Genomic DNA, 10447 nt, shown 5'->3' on the forward strand with positions numbered 1-10447 from the left:
GGGTGCATTAGGAAGAGTGTTGCCAGCAGGTCGAGGGAGGTGATCCTGCCCCTCTACTCAGCCCGAGGGAGGCCTCATCTCGAGTACTGTGTCCAGTTCTGGGCTCCCCAGCACAAGAGAGACATGGAGCTACTGGACAGAGTCCAGCGTAGGGCTACAAAGATGATCAGAGGGCTGGAGCACCTGCCCTGTGAGGAACGGCTGCGAGAGCTGGGCCTCTTCAGCCTGGGGAAGAGAAGACTGAGGGGGGATCTTACCGATGTGTACAAGTACCTGAAGGGAGGGTGTCAAGGGGACGGAGACAAACTCTTTTCAGTTTCCCCGTGTGACAGGACAAGAGGCAATGGGCAGAAACTGAAGCACAGGAAGTTCTGCCTGAGCGTGAGGGGGAATTTCTTCCCTGTGAGAGTGACAGAGCACTGGCACAGGTTGCCCAGAGAGGTTGTGAGGTCTCCTTCTCTGGAGATCTTCAAGGCCCGCCTGGATGCAACCCTGTCTACCATGCTGTAGGTGACCCTGCTGAGCAGGGGGGGTTGGACTAGATGATCTCCAGAGGTGCCTTCCAACCTTACCGATTCTATGATTCTATGAGAAGGGATCAGAGCCTGGTAGTATAGTGGAATGATGAGGTGTCTCATGAGATCTCTGAACAAAAGGTCAGAACGCTGTAGCCTCCTGCATTTTAGCAGCTCCACAATTCAGCTTACAACTAGATTCAGTAAATGATATCATGGGACTCCAGAATAATAGACAAAATTAGATTGGAAGAGACCTCTGGAGGTCATTCAGTCCACTCTGCTGCTGAAAGCAGGGCCAAATTCAACAGCTGCTCACATCCTTACACTTTTTCAGCCTGTATTCAGGAATATGGCCTGTGAGCGTGTTTGCTCTCATTTAGCAGGAATCGTGTACAAGATGTTGTGTTTTCTAAGCCCTTTACTTTGGAGACCTTCACAGTAGGCTTGTTAGGCAGCTTTTCACTATGAATTTCCTTACTGGTGATCTAGACAGATTGGTGGTCTAAAGTCCAAGCCCATGACTGTCTTTGACGTCTGACCTGAAGTTGTTAGGATATGCAAAAGAAGACTAAACTACCTAGTGCATTGCAAGAAGACAACAAAAATCCAAATAATATTTTGTTTTGAAAAATAAGCCAACACTCAAAGGACCTCTCTGGATCCCACTGGATGATTGTTATGGAGGTTGGAAAACATTTTCTGCGAATAGACACTTTGGAAATGTCTAGGCCTCTGTTCATTCTCCATTTCCAGATAAAGCTGAGGGTGCATGCTGTGGCAGGAGTTATCTAGCTAGTGACAGGTCAATATCCTCAGCATCTGATTTTTGATGAGAAAGAGAAAAAGCAACATTAGAGATTGAAAATTGTGGTTTATACTTAGGAAGACAGTAGCATGTAATTCAGAAGATTTGCTTTTTTTTATGTTCCCAGTGAAAGTAACAGCCGTGCTCTCAAAGCAATTCCTTTCTTTCCATATTCACCATGGTTTGAGCTGATGATCATCACTGCATGGATATTACCAGGAGTGTGGCACTCACAGCCTGTTTCCCCCTGCTGCGCAGCTGCCAAGTGAAGATCACACACAGGTCGGCATGTGAGAAAACAGCTAGCCAGCAGGCTGCAGTACAAAAGATTTGCAACAGGTAGCTCAGTTTTTCCAGGTAGCTAATGATGTGGTGGATGACAACATTTGTGTCACTTGGAGGAAATAAAGCTGGAGCAGCTTGTGGTATTAATCACACATTTTCTTGGAGCAACTGGAAGCGAAACCCTGAAAAGTTTAGGTCAATCTTGAAGCTTCGCTGACTTTGTCTTCACAATCCAAGGTGGCCATGAGTAAAGCTGATGTCTCAGACCCTAGCCCATACATGGCATGGTATATTCAAGCTAGATCCATCTAAAAGAAATCTCATTGCTGGTTCTCCTCTGTCGATACAGCAATCTCCTTGAGGAGAAAAACGGATCTCAGGTGTAATAAACAACTAATTGGTTCTGAATGTGCCAAGACTGCCCAGTGCTGCTGAATATATCCCAGTACACTGTGGGCTTTGAAGGAATCCTTGGTCCAGGCAACAACGCGATGGTTGGAACAAAGAATTGACAACAAAACTAGTAACGCATCATAAATGTCCCCCTTCAAATTCTGAATTAAACACCCACTCGGCTGAAACATTTGAATGACGAATATCATCATCTGGGGAAAGAGAGGGGGGAGGAATCTAGGCAGCTTTGTTTTTTCCAGTATTACAGAAAGTATTTCCTTCCTCCTGCAGATGTGCAGCTAAGCGCTGGAAACAGTTACCCATCAAGTTCAAGCAGCTGTACTCATGTGTCACTAAGCAATGAAACTCCAGGCCCGAGCTGTCAGCTCCACTATTGAAATTAATGGGCCAGACTGTTTACATTATTGGAAATCATCCCACTTAAATATATATGTTATGCTGAATACACAGCACAACTGTAAATGGGCAGCATGGAGGGAAGGGGAATGGATCTGGAGAAGACAGGATGGAGAGAGAAATGACAGGGTGCAAAAGGAGAAAATCTTGGAGAGGGAGGAAACATCTTTGGGAGAAATATATTAATTCAATGAAAGAAGTATAAGAAAAGCCAAGAACCAATCAGATAAGACGGGAATGAGAAAGATAAAGAGGAAGATAGTTGTATATATGGATATACGGATGGATAGCTATATAAGATGTGTGTAAGGGTAAACTTGGTATGGGATCATATCAGTGTTCCAAACACCAGAGGTCACTTGGATCAAATATCTCCACAGGTCACAAAATCTTTCAGCGGTAACAGTGAACTTCAAGCCAGAGGAAAATAAACACAGTCTAGGAAGCAAATGTGTGGTTTTTTTTTTCTTCCTTACTTAGTATTCAGGAAAAGCAGCATTTTTCTGCAGCATTCAGAGAGATAATCAGGAACATGCTACAAAAAGAGCTGGGAAAGGGCCAGAAAACATGGGTGTGAGGGGAAGGGCCACATGCTGGCAAGGTTTCCTTTGTGCAGATGAGGGTTGATAGGGACTTCTCGATGTGATCTGGAGGAGGTGAGGAGGCAATGGAGGGGTGGATCTGCAGTCTGGATGAGTGGGGATAGCGTAGCTCCCAAGGAGCGTAGGAGATCTGTCTCGGGAGGAGGTGATAGACCAGATCTCCTCCTAGTGGTTCCTGATGGTCCTCCAAATATATCCATGCTCAGGCAGCCAGAATGAGAATCACTTGCCACCATCAGAAGACCCGTGTTAAATTCTCCAGAAGTGCTGACTCTTAAAAGCAAGATTAAAACCAGAGATAATCCAGAATTTGGTGGTGACTTCATTGACAAGGGAAATGTCTTCTCTGCCAAGGAAAATGATTGTTTCATTCAACCGCCCCCTTCTTTTTATTTTTGCAATCGGAAATATGAAACTTCTGATCTGAAAAGGGAATGTATCCTTTTTTTTGGTGTAATATGTTACATTTTTTAACATCTCTGTTTAAATTGTGCTCCTGTAGCAAAGTCACCCTCCCAACCCTTCGCTGGTGGGGCAGTGAGCAGAGAGCAAGGAGCTGGGAGATGCCAGGTTTCTTTGCATGGCACCACAATGCAGTCATATAGAGGAAAGGAGAAATAATTCAGAAGTTAAATGCTGCTATGAAGAAAACATCAGCCTTGTCTGAATGTGTAAACTTACAGCTCCAGGAGTGTGTAAATGCAGTCCTTTGGGGAGTTTGCATCGTGACAGTTGTCTGGGGTGCTGCAAGCCATGAGAGGCGGACTCTGGGGAGAGAAGGGTGTGATGTGAAAAGATCCCAATATTCAACTGTCGAATATTAATAGGCCAAGAATGCTGCAGCTGTGAAATGTGGAAACAAAATAATTCTGTTTTGCAGAGGGACCTCATCAGAGATGACTCCATCAGCACACAATCCACCAATCCCTCACTGCACAGAATCCCACATGAGAAGGTGGGATAATTACTATAATTTTAATGTACACCAATATGATTTAAATAAACTTGGTAAACTAAAAATATCCTGCTTTTCCATGAAGGCTCTGACTTTCTGAGGTAATGCTGCCCAGGAGCTGCTGATGGTTTGTGTGCCAACCCCTCCTGCTGCACCTCAGGGCTCCATAAAGCATGTCACACTCTTCCACCTCGCCTTGTGGAAAATCTTTGCCTCTGCATTTTGCACAGAAAATCTCTACTTTTTCTCTTGCAATCTGGAAATCAGACAAGGAACTATATGTTCCATGGTTGAGATGGAGTGTCAGAATGACCAGAAGGAGGAGACCAAGAAGTTAACAGACAAGGTGGAAAGCAAGCAGTCTGGGCCAGTTGAATACTTCAGTATGGTCTGAAGCATTAGTGAAGCAAATAGTGTGTTTGTAACACAGTCCTGAACATAGAAAATAGTACTTCAAATTGCTTCCATGAACGTGAAATCTGAAGATCTGGAAATATCTCCTGAAACTGATGGACTGGTTGATTGATTTGATTGGAAGTATCTGAAATTTGTGCATTAGGGCTTAATTCAGTTGTCCAAACGTAGTTTCCTAGTACCAGTTTAGATGCTATAGGATATCTGGCCCCAGAGTCCAGCTCTTGCTTCTGAAGAGCACACGCCTTCCTTAGGCTGTGTGTCACTTTGCCAACACCGTGGGATGTCTCAGATATACAAGGGCATCTCAGATGGCACAAGGCTCCTGTGCGTAGGCAGCTGAATCCCACACTCTGAGTCACGAAGGCTCACAGAGATCATGTTTTCAAGGTTTTCTCTGCAATTACTGGGACCAGAACTTCACCCAAAAAATAAATAACATCCAAAGCCAATATTCTGGGATAGTCAATTAATTTTATGGGGCTGGTTTGGAAATTATCTGAAAGCTGAGCCTCACTTTAAGGTTGTAAATCTTGGCAGCTGTGACAAGAAGCAAACTGTATATTTGGCTTAGAATTGCCTCTACTATATGACCAGGAAATAACAGCGAAAAAGAGCCTCATCTCCTTTCATTTATTTGCAGAGGTCTCCACAGGTCTCTTGCTGGTCTCCCCTCCTGCTGGAAGGAAGGAAATCTAAGGTGAAATTGGCTGTTGCCTTTGCACAAAATACTTATTTAGCCTATTGTGACTATAGATAGTATTCAATGCAGCTGCAACAACACAGAAGTTCATTGGACCATTCCTATGGATAACTCCTTTAAAATAAGGCAAAACCTGCTTTTTTTCCTGAATTAGGATCTGGGTTGAGTTTTGACCAATGCTAGGGAAGTTTTTGATTCCACATTGCGCTATTCTTTGGTCTGGAGCAAAGAATGGGAGCAAATGGATCAACATGGACTGCCAGATTTTTGCATTCATTTGTAGGGTCGTCTGCATCAAATATGCAGGGCAAACTTACACAAAAGGAAACAAAGGATTGCACAAACTCCAGCTGATACGAAAGCGATGACCTTTGCTCTCGTCCTCGGGTGACTACTGTGAAATTATTATTGCAGAGATAAGCACCATAAATTTTTGTGTCTGGCTTTTTTCCTAGGTCCTGATTAACAATGTTTTTTGGCAGTTTCTTAGTAGATACTTTTTAGTCCTGGCACAGTGCCTAGATTACTTGCAATTAACCACATTAATATTCATCTTTAAAAACAGCAGGGAGTAGGTATCCAGCCTTCCCAACTGAACACCTTTGACTGTGGCGAGAGCCTGCAATCAAACCGAGCCTAGAACTGAGCCGCATAGATGGGAGATAGACTACCTGGTCTATCCCTTTTAGCCTGTTTTCTGGGACCTCCTCATCTTTTTTTCTCCTCCCTGGTAAATCCATGCTCATCATTTCCAGGCTTTGCAGCATTGTTTCATTCATATAGAAACTGCTTCATTGAGAGGAGGCATTTATCTTTAAATAAATGCCGCAACTTAGGCCATTTCAGTCCCGGAGACAGTGACCTACATCTGACATATTTTACAGGGTGCTGCAATGTCAGTGTGCCTGTTGAGCTGAGGAGAAAAAATCAACAAGCAGTCCTTCTCCTTCCTCTGCTTGAGCTCTGTCAGCTTGAAGTGGAAATGACCTGGCTGCTAATTTAGTTTTGAGCTTCCCTGCCTGAGCCTCTCTCAGCCTCTCTGAATTGTGAAGGGAACATATTGTTATCTTAATATACAGAGATCTGCTCAGGAAGAATAGACCCCTCTGGGAGGCACATTTTCATCTCTGCTGCTCTTCTTATTGCTCCATCAGTGAAGAGAGCTAGCAAGAAGAGGTATAGGAAGAGACCTAGCAGTTAACTGAGCCCAGACAGAGGCAAGGGCTGTATTCCCATACTTGTGCCTCACCTTCCACACTGAGTCTTTGATGTAATACTGAGCAAAGCTTTTCCTCACTCTTGTTCCAGGGCAGTTTCCTGCACTGAGGCTGTAGCTCTGGGCTGACACGCAACAGGATTTCTCACCCTGGGGCACTGCGGTGACTCCTGCTCCATTGAGAACAATATTGCTCAAATCACTTCCTCCCAGAAGATTTGCACAGGTCTGAGCAGGGCCAGAAGCCCAGGTCACGAGAGGGCAAATGGAGAGCAACAAAATGACTGTGTGCTGTGACCTCGAAGGGAGCTAGCAGGGCTGAACCACTGCAGGAAGAGCACTCAACTCTGCAGACTGCAAAAATGTCCAAGGCCAATGAAAAGGGGAACTTGAGCAGGTGACTAGAGGAACTGGGACCTGGAGCAGAGATTCACATATAATCAGCAAAGGAAAGCAACAGGCAGGGATATCACTTCCCTCCAGGAGCCTTCAAGAGCCAGCTCCCAAGGGGAGCCCTGCAGAACCAGGACTGGCCTTTGAGGATAGCATGTATTTTTATTTTAGGTTCATGGCAGCTAGGGCACAACTGAGCTGAACACGATTGTAATCTACTGGCCCAGGCTTCAAGAATGAGCTTGTATAATACTGGGGGACAAGGTTGTGGGGAGAGGGGACACTGGATGTATATGCCTTAAAAGGCAAGAATAGTCCTGCTACTGTCCCGCAGAAACAGGGGTCCCTCATACTCCTGCAGCTTGGAGAGAGCGCCTGGATACAGAGTCCCTGGATACCTGGATTTCAGTGACTGCTTCTGGGGAAGACCAAAAGCTCCAGCAGGGACTGGAATAGGTAGAGTAAATGGTTCATGCAGGCAGGGCTTGGTGTGGGGCACAGTAGTACCGCTTCCAATATGAAGATGACTTGTGCCCTCTTTCCTCTTCCCCGCGAAGACTATAATGGGGATATAAAGCAAAGTATGGAGGAATGACCCCCAAGGAGATGTTTTAACAGATGCTGCAATGACCTCCAGCTGCAATCCAGCTCTCCTTCACACACAGACATGGAGAAACTCCTGTCTCTTGCCTCAGCTGGTTTGATGTTTTCCTGCAGAAGCCTCATGGTGTGATCTTCTCCCTTTCAGGTGTTGTTCACATGGAGGGCAACTTGAGCCCTAGTTTCTGTGAGCTCTACCATAGGGGCTTGCTCAGATGGCCACAGAGAAGGGACAGATGGGACATGCATTTCAGATCTTGTGGCATGGACCTCTCTGAATGAGGCACTACAGCACTTCTTTAATCTGAGAAGACTCAGTGAAGAGCGTGTGCCTGAATTTGATGGGCTTTGGTCATTCGTCTTCTTTCAATAACAAGTAAAGTGTTGGCTACTGTTCAGGTGGTGTACAGGATGCAATCGACATGGGACCGTGGCCACCACGTCGTATCACCTGGGTCACCAGCTGGGAATCAGCGTAGGCGACTTTTGCCCCTCTCTGCACCCTAGCCACAGGTTTATTTTACCAGTGGGCTGCTGAAACCGCCCAGTCAGGCTTCTACAATTGTGTCTTCTCCATCTGACTTCTTCAGCAGACCCTGGTTTCCTTCCTCCTTTCTAATGTTTTGTCCCATCCTTTTAACATATTCAAGTTAGACCATGAATCAGCTGGGAAAAGGAGGTTGTCCCCAACCCTGTGTTGGGGAACAAGTGAGTTCCCAGGACATGGGGGTGTCATTACCCCCATCTGGGATGTGGGATAATGATAGCTGTCCCATCATTTTAAAAAATGAATAATTCAGTTATGAAAGTTTGATCCTTTTAGTCCTTGATCTTTTAAAATCAGAAGGAAGACTATGGTAATATCTTACATTATCCAGTGCCTGAGGCAATGCATTTGGAGGCTTTAATAATTTTCGGTGTTCCTCATAATTTCAGTTAATAAATCCAGGGTGGTTATAGTGATGATTCATGCAGGATGCATCCTGTTTCTTCTCTCCCACATCTCTCTGGCAAAAAGCTGCTACGGATTAGGAACTTTACCCTTCATTTTTGGAAATTACTCTCCCACTATAGACTTCAAATGAGAACTGCTGTGCTATTTCACTGTGCACTATTTCAGAGTGCCAGCTTATGTGCTGCAGTCATCATCTATATGAGAAGAGGTGTGTACGTGAATCAGTGGTATAGTTCAGCTGCATCTGCATTAGAAAAGCACAAAAATGAGTGAAATGCAATAGCTGAAATGTACTCTCCTAAGATGATATGCCAAATCAGCACTTCGGATGTATACCAAGACACTTTTCAAGAAATGGCTGCAGAATAAACAAGGTCCTACAATTTCATACTACAATTTCCACATTTCCATTTTCACCTCTGCTGAAAGGAGTGTGTCAAGGTTTGGGTGAGTTCCCTAAATGTTGTACGATATCTCTTCCATCTATCATTAAAAGAAAAAAAACACAGAATGTTTGGTTTTCTACATCCTTGTTCTGTTTTTATTGTCCAATTCTAGGAAATGCAAATGCTTTTCAGCACAGACCCTGGAGGAAGGTTGCTCTTCTCTGTAAAGGAGGAGACACAACCAACTGTGTTAACAGAAAGCAGCTGGTGCACATGGCTTTAAGCATTCCTGGGGTTCCTTCTCAGGGACCTGTTGTCTGCTCTAGGTCTATCCACTCACAGTATGTCTCACTAGGTGGGATAGTAGAGCAACCCAACCCAAGCAGATACTGCAGCTACTTCTGCTGCAGTAGCACTGTTTGATCACTTAATAAAAAAAAGAAAGAAAAAAATCCTAAGAAATAGATAGTCTTAGTTGTCAGAGTTCCTTCCCTTGTTCTTCAGTAATGGTGAGGGAAAAAGAAAGTAACTTTACCTTTACACAGACTAATCCCATCACCTCTTGTGATACCGGAAGTCTGACTGTGAACATAGCCTGCATTTCACTGGGAGAAGGAACCACAACAAACATCTTGCTTACAGGAATGCAGAGCAGTAGGAACTATTGGAACGTGATTCATTTCATCCTAAAATCAATGCTTAAACTAAAAAGTCAGATGAATTTCGCTCTTGGGCTGCTGTTTTTTCACCATTGGCTGTAAAAGAGACTTGGGGTGCAGCTGTAGGGCACTACTATGAAAATACTTAATGTCAGGTGAAACAAATCTCCCTTGTCTATCAAAGGGGTCTGAGGGTCTTCCCTCTATTGACTGTGCAGGGGGGCGGTGTCTGACAGCCCTAAAGATAGGCCACTGGGCTTAATCATCACTCTCTTGCTCTCCTAATCACCCAGGAAATACTGGGGATAGCAGGGACTTGATTCTGCATCTTTTTGCTCTCCAGGCTATACTTTAATGGCTAAACTTCTCTTTGTTCCTGGTGCTTTTAAGCTACGAGTCAATAGGAACATCCTCATTCCAATTTTAGAAGTATTAACTTCTATTTAGTACTAAAATATTTAGTATCAACGTGTATTGCTGCTTATTGTCACAAGTGCAGAAGATAGTAGATAGGAGAGGAAATGAGTAACCAACTCTATTCAGTATTAACAGTTCTACGACTCTGGAGGCATGTTCAAGCAAGTTTATCTTCCCCCAAAACTGGGAAGCTGAGTAAAAGCACTTAGTAGAAGAGTGACCCCAGGGAGGATGAGATACCTTCTACATAATTATCTCCAGTCAGGGTTTGGCTCTGCTGTAGTAGATATTAATCTTTCACTCCCACAGCCAAATGGCCACGTAACAGCCCTTGTGGTAAAATATGTTGAATAGAAGGTAAAGGAATGCAATGCTCATCTTGTTTTGCATGGTTCAAGATCAAATGCATCAAATACTGGTAGCACATATCGCATCACATAGAGCTGTGCCTTATCACAAGGCTCCATCCTGTTGGCATCACAACATACCCAGCCTCATAGCCAAAACTCGTATCAAGCAATCTCTGCCCTGAGGATCTTGTAACTAAAAGGTGAGTGGAAAAAAAGTAAGGCGTGCTGGGAGAGCTTTAGGCTTTGATTCAGTGAAGACTGTGAACACGTTTCATTTAAATGAGCCCTGAAATTCACTCCCATCTCCCATCCCAATAAATCTTAACAACATTCTTATGAAAATAAGCCATGATTATTTCTTTCAAAAAAAAAAAAAAAA

The 10447-nt window shown here is 44.2% G+C and overlaps 1 long non-coding RNA gene across 1 annotated transcript in view; it reads right to left on the bottom strand.

Annotated features, from left to right (window-relative positions):
- Positions 1-1369: 1369 nt before the first annotated feature.
- Positions 1370-10447, bottom strand: part of LOC146589315 (uncharacterized) — a 10521-nt gene continuing 1443 nt past the window's right edge. Inside the window, exon 2 of the long non-coding RNA XR_014897220.1 lies at positions 1370-8500. This is a non-coding gene — a long non-coding RNA (uncharacterized LOC146589315). The remainder of the gene's footprint in view (positions 8501-10447) is intronic.

This window comes from Rhea americana, unplaced genomic scaffold, assembly GCF_003343005.1.
Source record: "Rhea americana isolate MKP2758 unplaced genomic scaffold, rheAme1 scaffold_47, whole genome shotgun sequence".
NCBI classification, from domain to species: domain Eukaryota; kingdom Metazoa; phylum Chordata; class Aves; order Rheiformes; family Rheidae; genus Rhea; species Rhea americana.